General features: G+C 46.5%; 1 non-coding gene across 1 annotated transcript; it reads right to left on the bottom strand.

Moving 5' to 3' along the window:
• Positions 1–8,968: 8,968 nt before the first annotated feature.
• Trnai-gau (transfer RNA isoleucine (anticodon GAU)) lies at positions 8,969–9,041 on the bottom strand. Its single transcript has one exon. It is a non-coding gene; the product is annotated as a tRNA-Ile (tRNA).
• Positions 9,042–21,384: the final 12,343 nt, after the last annotated feature.

The raw sequence follows: 21,384 nt of genomic DNA, 5'->3' as shown, positions 1-21,384 counted from the left end.
CCGTATTTCAACTCGGTTGAAAAGAATTTGACGAAAATGTGTTTCATTGCGAAGCCGTAACCTAATAATTCGACCGACATTTTTTGTGAGAAGTTAGTAACTAGTTGAGGTTGAACTCGTTGTTATAGACAAGTGAGGTGTGCACTGTATGAGGAGGCTAATGCTTGGAAAGCCCACAGGCTTTATTTGAAACTTGTCGATAACAATACTAATGAACATGTGCAATGTGGCCGTTCATTTTTTAGTTTTGTAGAGGTGTTTACTTCTCCAAAAAAGCAATGACACCAGATGTATCCACACATGCTGCATTTTCACAAAATTTCACATTTCAGCATTTTCACATGCTGCATTTCACACAGCTCAACAACAGTAACAGCCTGAGAAAAAATTTTGGGCAGCTCAGCTAGAGTTTTCAGCAAAGGGAAAGTATTGAATGTGACAAATACATGAACTTTTTTTTGGTGTCTACAATTGCGCCATGTTACGTTATTACCTTGGGTCAGACCTTTCTGAAAAAAAAAAAAAAATGTGTGGCCAGTGTGTGGGGATTTGTTTTATTCATGGACCGAAAGTGCAGGTGCGCGGTACATGCTATAGTGCTTAGGTACTTTTCATTATATTATGTTATGCTTTTACATCGTACTTTCCACATGTACATAAATGATGGTACTGTGATGCAAAGTGCAAGTGCTGCTTTGCCAGGTCCACAGCCCACGACCATCTGTGCAAGCGCAGGAATGATGTGTTCTTGTATGGTGCCTTATGCCTAAGCTACATAAGCGTTTCAATGAAAATCTCAACTGCATGGCCTTCGGAACCTCGAATGCTATTTGAACTGGTGTTCTGCCTATCTGCACGACAATTCTTTAAGGCAGTTGAAAGTATCCGTATTCGACAGCCGTTTTTGGGTGCTGCCACTGGTGCCACGCCTAATTCTTGACTAAAATGAAATTTTAGAGTTCATATGGCTGGAAAAAGAATTATTAGTGATCAAACCAACGACAATGTACAAGTGTGCACAAAACTTTCGTGAAGAGGCATTCGTTTTTCTTTTTTCGCACTACGGGGGTTGAGAGTACCGAGTTACTTTGGTGCCATAGAGAAAGTGCTCGAGAGCGAAAAGAAATAAAAAGCTATGAAAATCGCGCGGTTTAAATACCACGGTTTGCTCGTTGATAAATGTTCGTAATTGCAGGATGCAGTAAACTACACCCACAAGTACGAGCGTTTGCGTTTCAAGAATATGTGAGAACGTTAATGGTCATTGGTGCTGTTCCTTTGACTGAAACGGCACTTCAACCAAAGGCCTTTGGAAAATGTCATGTGCAGCTTGCAGGGGTCATTTGAGTGAAATGACTTTTGGCTCAAAGGTCTGACACGCGTGCAGCACGGGAATTACTAAGCAGTTTGAAATACTTATTGATTCAGCCTAACCATACTCGTTAGATTGCCTTTTTTTTTTAACGGTGAATTTGAAGTGTCGCTTAATGCAGTTCCTTGTTGCTTCCTGTTGTGCTGCTATTGTTGCATGTTAAAGCCAGGGTTCTTGTCATTGCTTACTGTCACTATTACATGTCAGCAGGTAGCTTCTTGCCAAAACAATTTGTATGCAGATTTTGTGCGTGTATCTCCTATGCAGACTTTTTTTAGTGCATCTCCTTTGTGTCCACCTCTTGGGCATTGGAACTTCGGAAATTGTATGTGCAATGCAGACCGGCACACAAGGCAACTGGAATGTTGTAGCTCTTGTGGAATAGGTTTATATTATATGCGTGCAGCCTTAGTGTGCCAACACTAGGAATGAAACAAAAAAGCACAGGAGCCCTTCACAGCCGATTTCCAAAAAATTGCCTGGAATGTCACGGAGGTTTTCAGGGGGGACATGGCGCTTAAATTAAAACAATTTCTTTAAATGTTTAAGTACACTATGGGAAACTTGTGAGTGTTGCTGTTTTTTTTTCCGCTGATTTTAAATATGGCATTATTTTTTTATTCATCCAATTTATTTACCAAGATAATTAGAGATAATTGGTCATTTCTGGAGGAGCAATAGGCGAAGCAGTGTTAGCCATAACAATAAGCTTCATATTTTCCAATACTATGACCCTGGTGAGTAGCAATAACCGTATCAGTATTTTTTGATGCACGAGGTAGAACCAATTTAACAGGACCACTGAACTTTGGTATTTGAAATGGGCATTTGAAATGTTTCCTTTGCACTGGTGCACCCAAGGTTTAATGAGCTGTAAAATTAGCTCAAAGTGGTGCATCAAAAAACTGATTCGCTCATTCCACTCACCAGGGTTCATAGTATTGGGAAACATAAAGATTACAGTTTTATGACTAGCACTTTTCAGTGTAGTATTTGTCCAAGAATGACTAATTATCTCTAATTATCGCGGGAACTAATTGACCATCTGAAAAGGTAATGGTATATTTGAAATCAGTGAGGAAGAAGCAGCAAGACAGGCAAGTTTCACAGAGTTCACTTAACAAGCATAGAAAGCTGCTTTAAGAGCACTGTTCCCCCTTAAGTTTGGTTTAATAGCACCTTTTCCCTCTTATCTGTAATGGCTAAGCACAGTGCTGGCATTTTAAGTTTCATTGTTAGCTAATAACAAAGTTGCCACGCGTCCTATTCTGTGGCAGTTAGGCATACGCCAAATATAAACAGAAGTATGTATGCTTCTTGGCTTGTGTAATACTGTGGGGTGTGTTCTCGTGAAAGTGTAATGGAACATGGTTGTTTCCTTGGAGATTTAGTGGCAGTGAAACAGGACTAGAGAAACTTAAAGCACCTTTGGTAGCCCTCCCCCACTGGTTTTGTTTATTGTTTCCAGGTTAAAAAATGTTGTTACTGCTTGAGGCCTTCGTAATGCTGTATGAAAGAACAGCTGACCGTAGTGGTCCATAGTTCTGTAGAAGTGTACACATTAAGGTAGGTAATTATATGGCATAACTGGGCAAAGGAACAATGGTGCTGTTAAATTGGCTTGCAGATTTTATTTTTGGAGTATGCATAGTATTTTAACATCTTGCCCGATGCATGGTAAACTTACATTCAAGCGAAGCATACAAACGCCTGCGAAGCAAGTAGAAATCACAGGCCAGTCCCCAGGGGTTTATACAGAATTTTTTACTTTGGGGCAGTCTCGAAATCTTCACGGGGGTGTTGTGGGCCTGTTGGGGGGGGGAGGGGGGGGGGGGGGTATAAATCCCTGGCGTCCGTGGATGTGAAATCTTTTTTTTTTTTTTTTTGGGTGTCCAAAACCTTCTGATGGGGAGGGGGCGTACAAACCCCTGCCAATCACTATGATCATTTTCAAAGCCCGAGTTAAAGTGTGAGAAAAAGTTTAACAGCGGCAAGGCATGTACAGTTATCAGCATTTCCCTATTCACATTGGTACGAGGCAGTGTGTATGCATTATTTGCGCGTGCATGCAGAAGTCAAAAGTATCACATAACAACCCATTACCCTCCTGCTCAACGCACCTGACAGCGGGGGGTGGATTTGCGAGGTTTGTTCATTTCAAAACGTCCACCGTGACGCAACACTGATTGGAATTATACCAGAATACGACACAAAACAAGCAAGCCTTGATTTGCACACATCAGATGCTCTACAGTCAAATTGTGTTACTGTTCCAAGAGAAGGTAATGGATGAGACTATGTAGCCAAACCAAGCACCAAGATGCCATGCCCTACAAGGCAGGCCACACCAATCCACATGGCAGCATGTGTGCTGCTGAGCACGAGGTCGCGGGTTCGATTCCCGGCTGCGGCGGCCGCTTTTCTGATAAAGGCGAAAAGCAAAAACACCCGTGTGTACGAGATTTAGGCGCATATCAAAGATCCCCAGGTGGTCAAAATTAATCCGGAGCCCTCCACTACGGCGCGCCTCATCGCCTGCGTTGCGCCGGCACGTTAAACCCCACAATCAATCAATCAATCAATCAATCACATGGCAGCATGACCTATCACACGGCTGTAGGAGTTTCGTGCCCATGAGGGCTTTGGCAGTGCATGGCTGATCTTTCCGCGGACTACACATCAGGTTTTCCCCACACCCTGGTCATCACTTCACTTCTATACCTCAGCCTTGTAGCAGCCTGTGCTTACTGTCTCTATGCAAGCTTTAAAGGCATCATGAAGACAAAATATGGTTGGTTGTTTAAGAAGACTCTTCGTCGTGGTAACAGGGATGCAAATGTTGACGCTAATTGGAGACAAATACTTTAGGTATCGAAGAAAAAAAATAAAGGGGTGGTAGCACCTTACCCACTTTCTGGTGCTTTCTGTGACCTCACAGAACAGGGCACGCGTCCGTGTGTATTCTTTCCGTCCCATGTGCTCCTGCTGTGCTACATTTGATCACTGTGAATTACCAACTAGCCCAGTCCACAGCTTTACTTGTTTGTGCCATTGGCAGCTGCCGACAAGTGTCGCTGCCAAGAAACATGGCTAGAGCCCCTAGCATTTTGCGATTCCGCAATTCCGCGAAAAATTGCAGAATTAAAGTGTTTTCACGGAATTCCAAGAAAAAAAAACGTCAAAAGTGTGGTACTACGTCCCCAAAACGATATATTCGGTGAAATGTGGCGGAAAAGTGGTATTTTCCATTAGTAATAGCAAAAATGGTTTCCATTAATTGTCTGCAACGTATTTACTGTTGAAAATTTAAATTTGCATCTGCGTATTCCTGCCTTATCAAATAATAAAAGTGTCTAGTTGGCGCAGCCTCCACCTGAACCAAGGGGCTTAGCCATAGCCACAGAAAGAGAACATTGCACGCGACAAGGCCCGTCAGATTATAAAAACAAATGAAGGGTGCAATGAGAAAAGCGGCTAGCAAGGCGCTAGTATACTTGGAGAACTCTTACACTTGGAAGTTCAAGAGTGTGAGGTGCTTGGATCCCTAGTAAGTTGGGTGTCTCTGAGAGTAAAGATCAAATTTTGGGGCCGTTCCTGGATTTATAGCCCTAGCTGCTGAATGGCAAGTGTACCTGAAGTCTGCCCAAGACCTCAAGTCTAGTGACAGGGACTTAGCACCATTTCTTTTTAAACAAGAAAAGCCACCAGGTGGAGATTTTGATGTCCTGGCTTTCTGGGCTAGGATGGAACACCTGAGTCCAACACTTTCTTCCATTGCCCTTAAATACCTGTCGGTGCCAATCAACTCTGTTCACGTAGAAAAGTCGTTCAATCGCTATGGTGACATCATGCTATTCTCTTGGTGAAGAAAGCACAAAGCATCACCAGATGCTTGGCCACAACAGCTTTCAGTTGTATATAAAATCTAGCATGTTAGTAGACTGAACTGTCTACGTAATAAATGAACTGTTACATGTACCTTATGCCGTTTTAATGTTGTCGCAGAATTTTGCAGATTCCCAATCTAGAATCGCAGAATTTGAAATGTTCCACCGCAAAAAGTAAGGGGCTCTAAACATGGCTGGGCAATTGCAGTGTGGACCCCTAGTTCTGGTTGATCGTATCAATTGAGTGCTAGCACACCACACTGATTACTGCTGGTTTTAGTTTTGGTCCGCATTGCAACCCTGCGGCTCACAGTACACAGCTCGAGGCTGAAATGTTAGTGTTTTGATATTTGCCATATTTTCTTGTTTTTTAAAAAACCTTCTTTGGGACTTAAATACAGCTAAGTGGGCTTCGAGACACTAGTTCCTTCAAAATGCACACTATTGCTTTGTCTTTATGGCCACTATCATAAGCCTCGTTACGAACCAGTGTAACCAAATTCCACTGTTTAACTGCGAACCTGCAATGAAGCATTTGCAATTTCAGATGAATGGGCACAGGCAACTCAGAATTCCACCAGAGTTTTGCCTTCTGCATTCAACAACCCTATTTGTTTTTGGTTTGATATCCCCACTGCGGCAGTAATAAGAGTCGTGTGTGAAAGCAAACAACTTAGCTAGCAACTACGTACCATTTTTCCGTAATAATAACACAGGTTATCACCTTACTTCTCCTCACTTAGAGGTTGTCTTTTTTTTTTTTTGCAAAAAAATAAGTTGTACCGCGTACCAGCCAGTATACTGACTATTAGCACTATCTGACAGAAAAAAGTACACAAGGGTTCCCTATATATTACCTAACCCGCCAGTTTGACCTGCTGCAGCTCCCCCCTGATGTGCAGCAGCGCTTACTAGCGCGGATTCATGAACTGGAGGTGCAAGTTCAGCGTCTCCAGAGGGAGAAGAAGAAAGCTGAAGCCTACAGCCAGGCACTGAGCGAGGGCCTGCACAAGGTGTTTCGGCCCGATCAGATCCGCGCCCTCTCCAGGAGCACCAACAGGGGCTCTAAGTGGTCTGCTGCCACTATTAAACAAGCCCTGCAGCTTCACTTTGCCTGTGGTGAGACAGGTTACGACCTGTTGTTGTCGCAGGGCCAGCCCCTACCATCTGCGCGCACACTCAGGCGTCGAACACAAGGCAATGTGGCTGCATGTTGAATTGGTGGCAGCTGTTGCACATGTGCTCACATTATTTTGCTTTTTACAGACATCAAGTTCGAGCCGGGTGTCCTTCAAGAGGTGTTCGCGCTGCTGGAGTCGAAGGTCCCCCATTTAGTAGAGAAGGAACGCCAATGCGTTCTTATGCTGGACGAGATGTCCATTGTGCCGAAGTTGGAGTACGATACTAGCACGGGGTCAGTGCGTGGGTACGCTACTCTTGCAGTGCCTGGGGCTCCTGCCAAAAGTATTGCCACGCACGCCTTGGTCTTCATGCTGGGAGGCGTCTCATCGAGGTGGAAGCAGGTGGTTGGCTACCACTACACAGGTTAGTAGTAGTTCCACAGGTCTACTCTGGCGTGCATGTCAGGAAACATTTTAGCAAAATCCGCAGTTGACTGTCATTTTTTTACCTCTGCTGTGACTTGTAAAGTTGGGTCAGGCTATGAAAAGTACTTTTAGTCAAAGTACAAAGCGTCACGTCCCAATCGAACCTGAGAATTACATTTAACAAAGTATAGAGATGTGATTAACTAAGTGCCAATTGACTAGAGGCAGCTGTACTAATGGGCAGTGAGCACCGCAATTAAAGGTGCTTCTTGAATGTCTTTCTTTGCAGGCAATTCCTTCAGTGGGGTCGACGTTGGCAGATGTGTCACGGAGATTTTGGAACGGTGCCACTCAATTGGCCTAGATGTTGTGGCACTTACTACTGATATGGGGTCTGGCAACCGAAACCTCTGGAAGCACCTTGGCGTACATGCTGGGAGGCTCTCCAGAGTCCGCAATGAATTTCCCCACCCTAGTGATAGGAGCAAAAAAATTGCAGTTTTTGCTGACGTGCCTCACGTCATCAAAAATTTGTGCGGCCACCTTCTTCGCAACCAGACAATCACTCTTTCAAAAGCAGTTGCTCAAGCCAATGGGTTGCCTTCAGAAACTGTGTCTCTGGCCCCCATAGAAAAATTGATTAATCAACAAAAAAACCAAACATTCAAACTAGCTCCAAAACTAAAACCTGAGCTCCTGGCGCAGAACCAGTTTGAACGGATGAAGGCAAGTGAGAAAGGTGTACCATGATTAAATTGACCACTTCCCTTGCAACTGAGAAACACAAGCCCTGGTGACCGTGACTTCTTTCTCCCCCTGGGCTCTGTGTTCTGCAGGTGTGCAACAGCCTGGCCGTGTTCAGCCATTCCACCGCCAGTGCACTGCGTTACATGGTGGAGGTGCATGGCTGGGACAAGGAGGTGCTGACGACCGCGTGGTTCCTTGATCAGGTGAACCGGTGGTTTGACCTGATGAGCAGCAGGAGCCCCACCATGGCTTTGAGTTTGCTGGACGCGACGAAGCACGCAGATGCTGTAGATTTTTTGAACACGTTTAAACACATGATCGAAACCGCACAAATTGGGGAGGGCTCATTCAAACCAGTTCAGGCGGGCATCATCATGTCAACAACCTCAATGCTGCAGATTCAGCACAGGCTCCTAAATGAAGAAGGCTACCGCTTCATTTTGACCTCGCGGTTCACTCAAGACAGCCTTGAGAATTTTTTTTCAACTGTGAGGCAAAGAAATTCCATCCCGACTCCGTGCGAGTTTAAGTCCGCGCTGCGGATAATCACACTGGCACAATACCTCAGGCACTCAAAGCACTCATCGTATGCAGATGACGAGGACAGCTTTTATTTGGGCGACCTGTCAGACTACACCCAGAGCCCTTGCACACCAACACAAGGGGAAGCAGATTGCAACGAAGTGCGCTTAAACCATGAAGCATCTGAAGCTGCGTCATTTGAATACTATGCGGGATATTTAGTTTCGCGAGTACTCAAGAATAACCTCACCTGTGAAACTTGTGCCCAAGCAGTGCAGACGTCGCAGACGTCACAGCAAGATCGTGACGGAGGCCTGGTGGTCTTGAAAGAGTACAAGCAAGGCAGCCTAACGCACCCATCAGAGAAGGCTGTCAAACTGATGGAAATCTGCGAGACTGTGTTCTTGGCAAAAATTCCGACACTGGCGCACCAGAGCCAAATTAGTGACAAATTAGCATCCCTGATTAAGCAGGCAGCCAGCACCGTGTGCCTTCCAGATTGTCACCACATCAAGGAAAAACTAATTGCTCGATTCATTCACGCACGGTTGCACTTGTTTGCAAAGGAGCAAACCGGAAAAGAAATATCAACTGCTAGGTTGGAAGGAGCGCAGAGCAGCAAATCAATGGCTGCCCCACGGATTCGCTAGACGTGCTCAATGCACAGTAACTCTGTTTGCGTAAGCTTTCTCGGGACCTCTCTAACGTAGTTGGATCAGAATGATTGATTGATTGATTGATTGTAGGGTTTAACGCGCCGACGCAACGCAGGCGATGAGGGGCGCTGTAGTGGAGGGCTCTGGATTAATTTTGACCACCTGGGGATCTTTAACGTGCACCGAAATCTCGTACACACGGGCGTTTTTGCTTTTCGCCTCCATCAGAAAAGCGGCTGCCGCGGCCGGGAATTGAACCCGCGACTTTGTGTTCATCAGCGCAATGCCTTAGCCACTGAGCCACCGCGGCGGGTAATGATCAGAATAGTAAACATGGTTGGTCGAACAGAAGACAAACAGGAAGCCGCTGTTCTTGGCTGTTGATGCTTCTTCTCTTTTTTCCTCTGTTTCATTTTCCCCCTGGGGAGGTGCAGATGTCCAGACCTCTCTGACTGTAAGTGGCCCAGGCGTTTTTGCCCATTTCTGTTACATCGTCATTTCAGTAGAAAATTTTGGCTGGTTTCATAGATGCAGTCTTATTCAACTTTTCCCCCAACACAAGCTTGCATGTGTGAAGCCTGCAGGCAGTCTTGCACGGCTCCTTGCACAGATTTTTGTCTTTGTGTCTGCGGGTACAAGTGTGTGTTGATATTTCTCGTCTCGCGCTTCAGTTGTTTTCTTTCTGTCGTGGTCGCCTCACAACAATGTGGGTGTCACTTGAAATGAATATTCCCTCACTCCAGAGTTGCTTCTCACATGATGAAACTCATTGTGGTACTTCGATGCTGGTTTGCAGTCACATCACTCTTCTGAGTCGAATGTGTCACCATGCATACGGCGTACATTGACTTTCTTGATGCTCTCCGAAGACTGGACTGAAATTACTTTGGGGCGGTTATGGTGCCCACCTTCGCTTGAACAGTGATGCAACTCTTTCAACATTGATGCAGCTCTTTCGTCGAGCCGAGCGTTCCCTGCAGCTGAACAGTGACTTTCAGTAGCAAGGACGAAATTTCAATACTCTCTGGCATCTGCTTGTCTCCTTCGGTATGGCCAGCCAATTTCCTGGTGGCTGGTTCATTGCTCGGGAAGTCAGATGTTTCTACTTAGCTGGTCGGCATTTCTTGAGATTGCAGGGCTTACAGGGGATCTGTGGCTCATTCACGACAGGAGGTGCTGAATTTGAAGTCCTTGTAGCCTCGTTTGAAAGTGCGCGTTAGTTTTGTCTGTGAGGCCGTACAATTGCATTTGGTGGCAACTGTTCAGGATCTGCATGCACGATCTGCAGAAAGCATGTCTGGATGCGTGGGCACAAGTTTTGCGGACATAACCTCACTATTTCAGCCACTTGATTTCTCCCCTACCAGAGGCTTACTACCAGTCACATTGGGTGAATGCATTGACTCTAACTCCCTACCTTGTGTTGTTTGCAAGTACTCCAATTCGACTTTTACAGCACTGTTCGCTTGCAATACGCAGACCATAATACCAGTTTCACATTCTAGGAACGCTTTCTGTCGAGCAGGTCTTGCAGTGTCCACCTGATCATGGCGTTCACTGCTGCGAGTCTCAACTTCAGTGCTCCGAATAACTTCTCGCATGAGTAAGCACCAAAAATGGTCAGATCCAGCGAGGAGACTTAGTATGGGCTGTGAATCTGTGCCTGCCAGTCTCTAATCATCAGCAAAGACCATGGCCTGGATTTGCAGAGAGTACACAAGTGATGTATCACCAAATGGTGCAGATACAGATGGTAGGCACCACTGTTGCTTCAATAGTGTGAGCATCTGCAGCGTGCTTGCATCGGCAGGGGACTTGAACGACTTTTCATTTCTGTGCACACACTGTAGAAGCACTGCTGAATGCGTTTAATAGGATAGTGGTCTCGTTCACAGCCTTCAGACGCATGTTGGTTACGCCGTCATCACTAACGAACTAACTATTGCTGACTTCCTCCTTCGAGCATACCTTGAACCAGTCAACTCCTCCCATCATGACTGCGCCATGCACAGAACATCTGCAGGCACACCCTGTTGTCTTTAGCACAAATGTTTGCTCTTGCTTCTGTCGAGACGCTCCAGCCGTTGTCAATACGCAGACCGTAGCAGCTGGCGCATTATCCATTGCATTGCTCTTCTGAAACAAAGGGTCCCACATGCTAGTTGCACGCCTCCCACTACACGATCCACAACCTAATGTGACCCTGCAGTCTCTGCCTTGGTGAACTCAGAACAAACACCTTAAACCATCTTCTCTTTTTCCGGAGGTGCTCTTTCTTAGTGGTCAGAGAGATGTCAGTGGTGCACGAGCGCATGCCATGCTTTTGGGAGTGGCAAAAAAAGCGGTCTTTACAGTCATGGACGTGCGATACCGAAGCCATCGGGAGGTCACTTCATTGCTTCTCTAGTTGGCTGTCATTGAACTGCCGTTGTGGCGCCCTGCAGCACTGTTGCGACGGTAGCTCTATCCTCCCAAAGGGCAGGAGTTCGTTCAGCTCGTCATCCGACTTAGCTGCCACTGCCGATCGATTGGCTGGAGGTGAGTTGTCAGCTGGTGAGAAGTTTAGCGCAATGCTGTTTCTCTTTTGCGAAAGCCAACTCGATGTTGTGTGAGAGCACATGCTGCAGTGTATCCACCCGCATGCCAGGGAAGTCATGACACGGCATGTTCAGAGAGGTGAAGCAGCAGATGTTTGACAAGCCGCATTGTGGAGGCTCTTGAGCCCCCATAAATTAGAATATGATGCAGTCAGGTGGTGCTGCTAGATTGTATTTTCTTTCTCATACCGCAGCTTGAGAACTTCCTTAGTAGTGGCTTAAAACACTGTGGTTGCCAAGCGTGCCACCTTCCCCGTCTCGTCACGGTGTAGTTAAAATTTTGACAATGGCATAAGGGCACTATTGTTGTGAATAGTCTGCTCAAACTGCTCCCAAAAGCCTGTTCAGAGCTGCAGCTCACCTCGAATTATGGGTATGTCTAGCTGTGGAAGTCGAGGTTTCAAGGTGGCAGACACACGTTCCTATCTGCAGCTGACTTGATTGATGGGTGGTCCTTGTCGGGCATTTGGGCAGTTCGTTCTGGAAAGTTTACCTTGTGCTGTATTTGCAGCAAAGTGTCGAAGGTCCAACCATTGTGCAGCTCGGATGCTCGAAACTCGATGTCAAGTACATCCACCTTAACAAAATCCTCGAGCGCCTCGTTGATCTTTGACAGCTCATCATGGTTAGCCACGGTGCAATCATGCTAGCCAGTCAGCTTGGCAATGCCTTCACATCCAGCGCAGAGTGAAGAGCAGACGTCATTTGTAAAGCTCGCATTTGTGGCCCTTCACAGAGAGAGCTTGCTCTCGATCTACTCTATTGTGTGGCAGGCTGCAGCTGATCGGCACCCCGCCAATGAAGTTCCAGGACCACTTTGAGAAACAATTTCCCCCCCCACTCGCTGCGCAAAGTGTCAAAGTAGCTGAGAGACAGGCCCTTCGAATCGTTCATAGAAGTCAGTCATTACCACGTCGAAATTTTGGCACCAAATGTTATAAATGGTCGGGCGAAGAGAAGACAGAGACAGTATGCCGCCGTTCCAACCTGCTGTTGTACTTCGTCTCTATTCTGCTACTTATTTTTCTGCATCCTCCCCCTGGGAAAGTTCAGGCCGAATCCCCATGCACTTTTCCTACCCAGGGTATGAGTGGACACTCCGTTTGTACACAGCCTCGTACAGCTTGTAAACTAGAAACTCAGATGCCGCATTTGTGTCATGGATTGGTATGTTTACACAGCCATAGTTAATGGTAGCGCGCAAAAATATTTTTCATCTACAACCGCGCAGGATGGAACTTGCGAGAGGTAATATGTTTGTTTCACCTGTGATCCTCTTTCACCCATGCACTGGTGAAGCAGAACGGTTTACGCAACGGGCAGCAGAAGGGGTATGAACAGAAGAATGCACGTGCATCTGACCTCTGGAGGTTAACCTGTGTAAGGACTGCATGAGGCATATCTTGGATTGGTTGCGGTACCTAGAATGACTGAAAAGGGCTGTCAGTAAAGCCCCACTTTGTTGGTTGTTACAAGGAGCACTGTGCTTGATTTGTAGTTTGCCCAATGCGATCCGCATGGCGACACACATCTCCACTAGAACAGTTTACAAGACATGAGCGCATACGCATGCGACGTAGGGATCGCCTAGAACCCAATCTGAATGTGTCTTGAATGTATTCGACGAAGGATCGCCCTTTCATTTTCGTTCAAACATTGAGGTGACTTGAACAGTGCACGCTTGATGTTGGTTATTTCGTTTCCCCTCAGAAGTTTCGGCCGTAAAGGTCAAGCTGGTGAAAAAGTTCTTACCCAAACACAGCTTGCACAGGTGGTGTTCCCAGGCCACTGTGCGCTGTCGAATGCTGCAAAACACGAAGTGGAAAATCTGGCATTGTATGCCAGCTGTGATATCCCGAAGACGGGCCCACAGCAAAATAATACGCCACCTGTTTGTGTACAGCCCGGTGGTTTGAAGAGGATGGTAATGCGTTCATTCCATTCACAATGTAGTTTCTTTGACTTGAGATGGAAGCAGTTTTCCTGATGGGCATGACTTTTTTTCGTGTGCCAAATAAGCAAGCAGGCTTTGCAGCTAGTATTGCATAATTGCTGCTTCCATGGAGTCCTTTGTTGCTGGTGCCTAGTGCGGTGTTTTTTTTTTGTTCTAATCACAATCACGGCACATCTTCTTGTTCTGGTCATTCTGCCAGGTTGGCCAGAACGTTTGTGGACACTGCAGAATTACAAAAAGGGGCCATCGTGGGCACCTCTTGATTCTTTCGTTGCTTCAACCTTTTTTTTTTTTGTGCATGTTCTGGCCCTTAGTCTTTGAGTGCATGGCTCCGGATAATGAGGCTTGTGTAGTTGCACACCAAAGTTTTAGTTCGGCGACCACTTCACAAAGCCTTCGTAGTACTCTACTGGTTGTTATGTCGAGTTGCTGAGTTGTAGTGTATATATTAGAATGTCCTCCTTTGGTGATGTTGGGAACATTTCTAAGATATCAGTAATGACTCTCTGCAATGCCTAAGGTTCTCACACTTTCCCAACTGCAACAAGCAGAGGCGTGTGCCAGCCCTGGAGTGCGAACACACGGTACATCTGCATTCTTTCGGGCATTCTGAATTGCCAGAAGCCTTTCTTCAAGTCAAGCCGCGTGGATAACGTGCACCCCTTTAACTGCTATTTCTGCAACTGTCTTCATGAGAAAAATTTTCCGTACAGGCGACTAATCCAAGCCCTTCTGTTCCCTTGACTAACCAGCACCACTGTTGTCCATATGGAGGTTGGCCATTGTGGAACCTTGCTTTCCCTGTGGTGTCAAGGTTCGTTCATACGCTTTTCACGAGCACAGTAGCGCTTGTCTGTGTGGCCCATATTTGCAGTTCTTTTTGGTGTCTTTTTCGGTTGTGTGGCCGACTAACCCTTCCGGTATCCAAATCCTTGGTTTAGGTCGTCCTCATTGTACTTTTTTTTCCCTAGGTGCGCACACTTCATGAGGTTAAGTGTGTCACACATGCTCCGGAGCTCGTAAACCGTGGTGTGTTTTGCAAGTGCCACCAGCATTACCAGTTTTGCTCGAGTAGTCGTATTAAGCATGCACATTGTCATTGTGTTGGCGGGTTATTTATTGCATGTAAATGGTGACAATTGTTGAGCCAACTTTTGGTTTACTATGAAAATCAGGCTGCCATGAGACTTGGGAACATGTGATGCAGGATTACATGTAGTCGCAGTGACTTCTATTTATTCGACCTATCTTGCTTATAGCTTTCACGTTATTGAAGGAACCTGGAAATCTGCCTTCAAAGTCCTGTCCACATAACTTAGCATGTTTAGTCTTGCCATGTTGCACACCCAACTCAGATGCAGACACACTGTGAAGCCTGCACTCCTGGTGTGCAAAGTGCCATTGCTGGGAGGCCACTTGGTCAAAGTTTCAAGGCATGGTGAGTGACCTTTATGGATATGTGCCACTTCGTAGACACTTTTTCATCAAGAAGCAGCATATTCAATCTGGGTAAGCATGCTGTTGGGTGGAGGTGTGATTTGATTTCCACTTATCCCTATGTGTGAGCAAGTATATTTTGGCGCTCTTCGCCCTAGGTGGCCTTGCGCCACAAGAAATCAGCAATCATCTTCATCATCATCTGGGGACTGGGTGTATCCCGACAAAGTCCTTCTTTGCCTCCTGTAGATGGTCTCGATATACTTAGGCTGACACTGCTTTATTGCAGCCCGACATCATCACCTAGTCACCCTTGAGCTTCCTCGGTTATTTCTGAACAATGCACTGCAATCCTCAGGGATTTTAAACTGCTTTTTAGGTTAGCACTGATTCCCTGGAAAGTTGGTATACACCCTAGGATTTCATCGAAAATGTTTTGCATTTAATTGTTTTTTATTTAGTTGCCATGAAATTAATGCCTCTTCCGCATATGTTGCTTGGTTTGGCAAAGTGTTGAAAAAGCTTGTTTACGAGGTCATCATGTACAAGCAGACGTACGTGACGAGCGCGTAAACATAAGGATGCCTGACCAACTAAAAGAAGACAAAGGGAAGTCAAGAAATTTGTGGGGTGGTTCTTGCGTGCAGGTTTTACTAAAAAAGATTTGTAGTGGCACCAACTGTTCGGTAGCCATCCCTGTATTGTGTGTTAGCTGTTACTGTTTGCATTGTTTACTAGTTTACAGATGAAATTGTGTTGCTGTGACCATGCCTTTTCACATACGCTGTGAAACTGTCTGCATTTGCATATCATCCACACACTGATTGGTGATAACAGTGGTTCTGCAGTACCTGACAGCAGAACAAAAAGAAACGAGATAGGTACCATGAAGCCCAAATGGCACACTGATTCATTCAAAACATTTAATGGTCATACCTTGAAACAATTCTTTTTTCTAAATGGAAAGCATGGCTGCGATTGTTCAGTAGTTAGTGCTTTAAAGGGGCCGGTTCCAAATTACCCCCCTCACGTGTGACCTAATACAGTATTGCCAGGGCTTTGCGCCACAACGGGAAGGGGGTAGTCCAAAGTTAACGGCCAGGGCAGTGATTCGAAGCTGTGATGGAAAAACTGTAGTTTGGAAACATTGATACCATCAAGGAATGCACACCATTGAATTTGAGCATGACATAAACATGTGCCGTGCTACATCGAAGCTACGGATTTTTATCTCATTTTGGACGATGCAACTGACTAGAATTGAATAACTAGAGAGCCATAAAAAATTAGTCGTTTCTTGTGAGGGAGCATCGGGTGCGGTTTATTCGCAATTTGTTTACTTGTAGCGCTAGTGCACTGTTGCGACAGGCCCCCAAGAGAAGCCGTAACCTGACTGCAGAGTATAAAGTTGCTGGAAATATGTGCCCCCAATTTATGTAGATTTCTTTGGTGTAATTCACTATGGCCATTTGTTGACCTCTCTATTTACACAAAATAGCACCTTTTTTAAGTAGTATGCGCTGTAGCTGAAATGGCACAAGAGTGTTCTCATTATCATTTTGTGCTGTCAGCATCAGCCAGTAGGTGTGTGCTGATAACTGAAGCTTCTGTATATCGAAGTAGATAATGAAAAACTTGAATCAGCTTCACGTTGGTTAGCAGTGTTATAAAATTTTGAATTAATTTTGTAACTATTCTGTGGTTCCAAGACATGCACCACCATTATCCGCTCGTGGTAAAGGGCTTTCCCGCATCGCCTGGGTGACGTGCGGTCATACGTCAAGGGGAGGGTGTTTTTGAAGCTCACCTCTTATCTCGGTCATAATTGGGCCAACTCTGCCCTTTGTTTCGCTTATAGAGATAAAATTTGACAACAAGCGCTGAAAATAGGTTTCATGAGACTTTTGAGATTTCGGCCACCCTTCTGTCATCTCGCAATAACGCTACAAGGTCTCAGTCCTATTCCCAAACGAAGTCATTCAGGCAATCATTACGTTTCATAACAGAAAAAGGAACATAACAGGCTTATAAACATGGTCAAAACTGGGTACTCTGGGGCATTTAAGTATGCAGCTGGGCTTTCTTATCTAGAGGGTGTTGACCAGGGCCATAGCCAGATGGGGGGACTCACAGGATTCAACCCCCCCCCCCCCCCCCCCCCCTGATTGGATTGGAAAAACTTTATTGATGCCTGCAGTGCGCGCTTTCACGCGTAGACTGGGCCTACGTCGTCCTCGTGGCGGGCGTGCGGCACGCATCCCCGCTGGCCGTTGCTGGCTCCCCGGGTTCCTGCCTCGCCAGCGCCTCGAGGGCCTGCTGGACGGCCCATAGTTGTTCTTCTTGGTTGTTGCTCATCGTCGCGGCCTCTAGTCGCGGCGGTATGCATCCCGATTTAGCCTCGTCTGGATTCTTGATGCAATCCCACAACATGTGTGCAAAGGTGGCCGTCTCCCTGCGGCATGTCTTGCACTTGTTGTTCGGGTGTGACTGAGGATACATTCTGTGAAGCAGTGCCGGGCTCGGCAGCGTGCCCGTTTGTAGTTGCCTGAATACAACGGCCTGCGACCTGTTTAGCCCCGTGCAGGGCGGTGGGAGAAGTCTTCGGGTCAGACGGAAGGCCTTGGTTATCTCATTGTAGTTAGTGATCCTGTCTCGTGTACTAAACTATAGCGGACGGTCGCCGTGGGCGCGGTCGGTTAGTGCTCGCGCCTTAGCGTGTGCCGTTTCGTTGCGGTTTGCGTTTCTTTTCGACGCCTCGCCCACGTGCGCCGGGAACCACTTGATGCGTACCTTCTTGTTTCCTTTCACTTCTTGTAGTATGCGGACTGCCGTCGGTGCGATTCTGCCCTTGGAAAAGTTCCTTACAGCCTGTCTGGAGTCGCTCAGCACAGTCTGGCAATCCCGTTCTGCGATGGCCAGAGCGATTGCTATCTCCTCGGCCTCTTCGGATTGAGTGCATAACGTGCTCGCTGCTGTGCGGGTGTTTCCGTCGGCGTCGACCACGGCGACGGCGAAACCGTTGCGGCCGGCATACTCTGCCGCGTCCACATATCTGGCCTTGGTGTCGCTGGCGTGTATGTCTGTTTGCGCTTTGGCTCTCGCTCTTCTTCTGCCTTTGTTGAACTCTGGGTGTACATTCTTTGGAATAAGATCTACTCTGAGGTTTCGTCGTACGTCATCGGGAATCGAGCTTTTCGCCCCTTGTTGCTTGTGGAAGCCTATGCCGAGGTTGTTCAAGATCGTTCTGCCTGCTTTGGTGGTTGACAGCCTCTTAAGCTGAGCGGTCCTTTGTGCTTCGGCAATTTCGTCCAAGGTGTTATGGGCTCCTAGCTGGAGCAGGCGTCCCATTGCCATCTTGTAGGCTCTGCGTATCAGTGCGTCGATCTTGTTTTTCTCACTCTTCCTCCGTTTGTGGAATGCCGCCACGTAGGCTATGTGGCAGATCACGAACGAGTGTATGAGCCTAGTTAGATTTTCTTCTCTCATTCCTCCTTTCCTTGTAGAAACACGTTTAAGAAGTCTGGTCGCGTTCGCCGCTTTCCCGGTGAGTCGGGTGATCGTGTCACCGTTCCTGCCGTGTGACTCTATTGTCATCCCCAGCACTCTGATCTTGTTCACTATCGGTATCGTTGTCCCGTCGCTGGTCTTGATCTTGATCTTCTCGTGTTCCCTTTGGTCTTTGACTCTGCGGTTTCTGATCGGTACGTACAACAAAAGCTCCGACTTGTTCGGTGAGCATTTGAGTCCGGTGCCTTTGAGGCAGCCTTCGATTGTATCGACGGCTGTTTGCAGCGTAGACTCTATGTGAGCATCGCTGCCTCAGTCTACCCACAGCGTGATGTCGTCTGCATAGATCGTGTACTTGACCTCGTTGATTCTGCTCAGGCTACTGCGATCATCACAAGGTTGAACAGCAGTGGTGAAATGACTGAGCCTTGAGGCGTTCCTGTGCTACCTAGGCGTTTCTCCTTCGCCTTCCGGTCGCCGGCCCTAAGTTCCGCTGTCCTGCCTGTGAGGAAGTCCTTGACGAAGTTATACGTTCTCTCGCCCATATTGAGTTGGGACACTTGCTTTAGGATGGCGGAGTGTTTGACTTTATCAAAAGCACTTCGCAGGTCGAGGCCGAGTACTGCCGTGGTGTCTTTGGTGTCTCGTCTATGATTTGATGTTTGAGTTGGATCATGGTGTCCTGTGTGCTAAGGTGTTGTCGAAAGCCGATGATCGTCTCGGGATACAGCCCCTCTCTTTCGAGGTACTCTTGCCACCTGTTCTTGCCCACGCAGGACGTGAGCGATATTGGGTGGAGGTTGTCCGTGCTCGGCCGTTCCCCCGGTTTGGGGATGAGTATCATCTTGGCCTTCTTCCATTGTGGTGGTAGTAAGCCGGTTTTCCAGCATTTGTTGTAGTACGCCGTTAGTTTCTCGATAGATCGATCTTCTAGATTCTTGAGGGCTTTGTTCGTGATGAGGTCTGGACCGGGAGGCCCCCCCCCCGAAAAAAATTTCTGGCTATGACCCTGGTGTTGACTATGGCACCTTCGGTGTGGCCACTTTTTCAGGGAGCGAAATGAAGTGTCTCTTTTTCTCTTTCTGTACTTCTGTTTTTGCGTCTTGACAACTTTGTTGCACTCCTGCTGCCCTAGTCCACACTTCCTAGACAAGAGAGCTCAGCTGCATACTGACATACTAGCTCAGTCCCCTGTTTTGATCTTTTTTTTTACTTGCTTTGCTTCCTGTTGTCTTCATTACGGGACGTAAAAAAACAATAAAGTGGACTAGCTTCGCACTTCCAGACAGCGAGCCAATGGTTTTTCTGAGGCGAAGGTGTTTGCACTGTGACCTTTTTGAAGCTTCTCGCCCTCCCTGCGCATGTGGTGTTGTCCACTTCAGTCTGTTACAGGCATGTGCTTTTACTTCCTCATCAACTGTTTTTATATCTTCATATTATTCTTACCATGCCCTTCCCTCAAAACTTGTTTTTTTGTGGAACCTATAATGTGCGTGCGTGTTTATGGGCTGCTAGCACTGGGAAAAGGGACCCATAAGCAAGCTCAAGGCAGGGATGCTGCCATTACACGAGAGCTGAAAAGTTTCGTTAAGAACTGACGAGAACATGAAAGAAAGTAATGCTTGTGGTTTTTTTAACGACACATATGCTAATCTCAGCTCGACATAATGAGTACCTGCAATGTACTATTGCTGAAAGGCTGCATGAGGTGAAAGTTTACCCGATGCAAAATATGTGGTAGCATAAATGAAGCTAACAGCTGCGGAAACAGCTTCTGCACTTTTGATGTCATAGAAAATTGCAAAGCCTTTTAGACGAGCCTTTCATTTTTCTACAAGCTATAGTTAGTAATGAATGCTTTAGATATTGCAGATTTCAGTTCCTTTATTACGAAGCACTGAATATTGGCTTCAGTTCACAACTGTTCCAACAAAGCCATTTCTCCCTTCATATCTGCTGCAAAACCAAAAAACTCTACTAGCAAACCTCTGCCAGCCAGTAATGGAAGTTGAAAATGGGAAGAGTTAGGGAATCACCTCCCATTTCGTGTTTCCCTCAACACGGAATGAATGTACTTGATTTTTCCTTTTGTATTGACATGATTGTTCTTCTGGCATGACACCCTTTGGACTGGAGCTAAATTGTAAGTCTTCATGGTTCCTTTATCAGTGTGCTTCTTTCCTAGCCGTACCATATCCAAGATCAGTCTAAGGTTTGGGCAGTCACACGTACAGTAGCGAAATTCACACTTCAGAACACGTTATGCCAATCAATTGTGTGCGCTTGATACCTTGGCCCATGCACCAAAGAGCAGCATGTTGCCAGCATAGAAATTGGAATGGTGATCTCACTGTCCTGCACATAGTTCAGGATGCAATCACTGCATGGATGCTGCGCTACATTGTCCTGTCAGCTTTGTTGTGGTTGCATGCATGAGCAAGTCCATGTGCAGCGTGAGCAATGATAGCAACAAGTGCCTGCTAGGATGCCAGCATGCATGTTTTACCGCACTAAGTGCACTGCGAAAATTATGAATTACGAAATATGCGCTAACTGGACGTACAGAGAAAGGAAGACACACACCTCACAACTGCTTTCTTGTATGTCCAGTTAGTGCAAATTTCATTATTCATAATGCACCAACTAGACCAACAAAACATTTCATTGCAACAGTTGTGTTCTTGCTATGTTCCAGGGACATGAATAGTGCATATGCTTGTGCGGGGTTAATCATGTATGACGTGCTTCGTGCTGTTACGTGCTTCATGTAATACCCCTGTCACACGGGCACTTTCAATCGCGATTGAGTCGATCCGGATCGAGCTCAATCCGGATCGGGCGCATGCTACACGGCAGTTTCAATCACGATCGAGCTCGATCCCGCTCGAACTCAATCCTGGTTTCTCAAGCGCGATCGAGGCTTCCAAGCGCGATCGAACGAAAGCGGCGATACTCTCGTCCCCGCTCAGTAGTGACACAGAAGGTGAAAACTTCAACTAACGCCACAAACTGTGTCAAATAACTTGACCCAATAAGCGTGAGGTAATATTTACATAGTTACGCATACCTACGACCGCGAGAAGTTACTAGACGCCGGCCGCAAGTACAACGTTAGCGCCATCTAGCGTACACGAGTGCAACCGGTGCAACTTTTCAAT

This window comes from Haemaphysalis longicornis, unplaced genomic scaffold (genome assembly GCF_048455015.1).
Source record: "Haemaphysalis longicornis isolate Haplotype H1 unplaced genomic scaffold, Haemaphysalis longicornis Haplotype H1 scaffold_1, whole genome shotgun sequence".
Classification (NCBI taxonomy): domain Eukaryota; kingdom Metazoa; phylum Arthropoda; class Arachnida; order Ixodida; family Ixodidae; genus Haemaphysalis; species Haemaphysalis longicornis.
The sequence above is the reverse complement of the archived record's forward strand: the minus strand, read 5'-3'. Positions and strand labels throughout refer to the sequence as shown.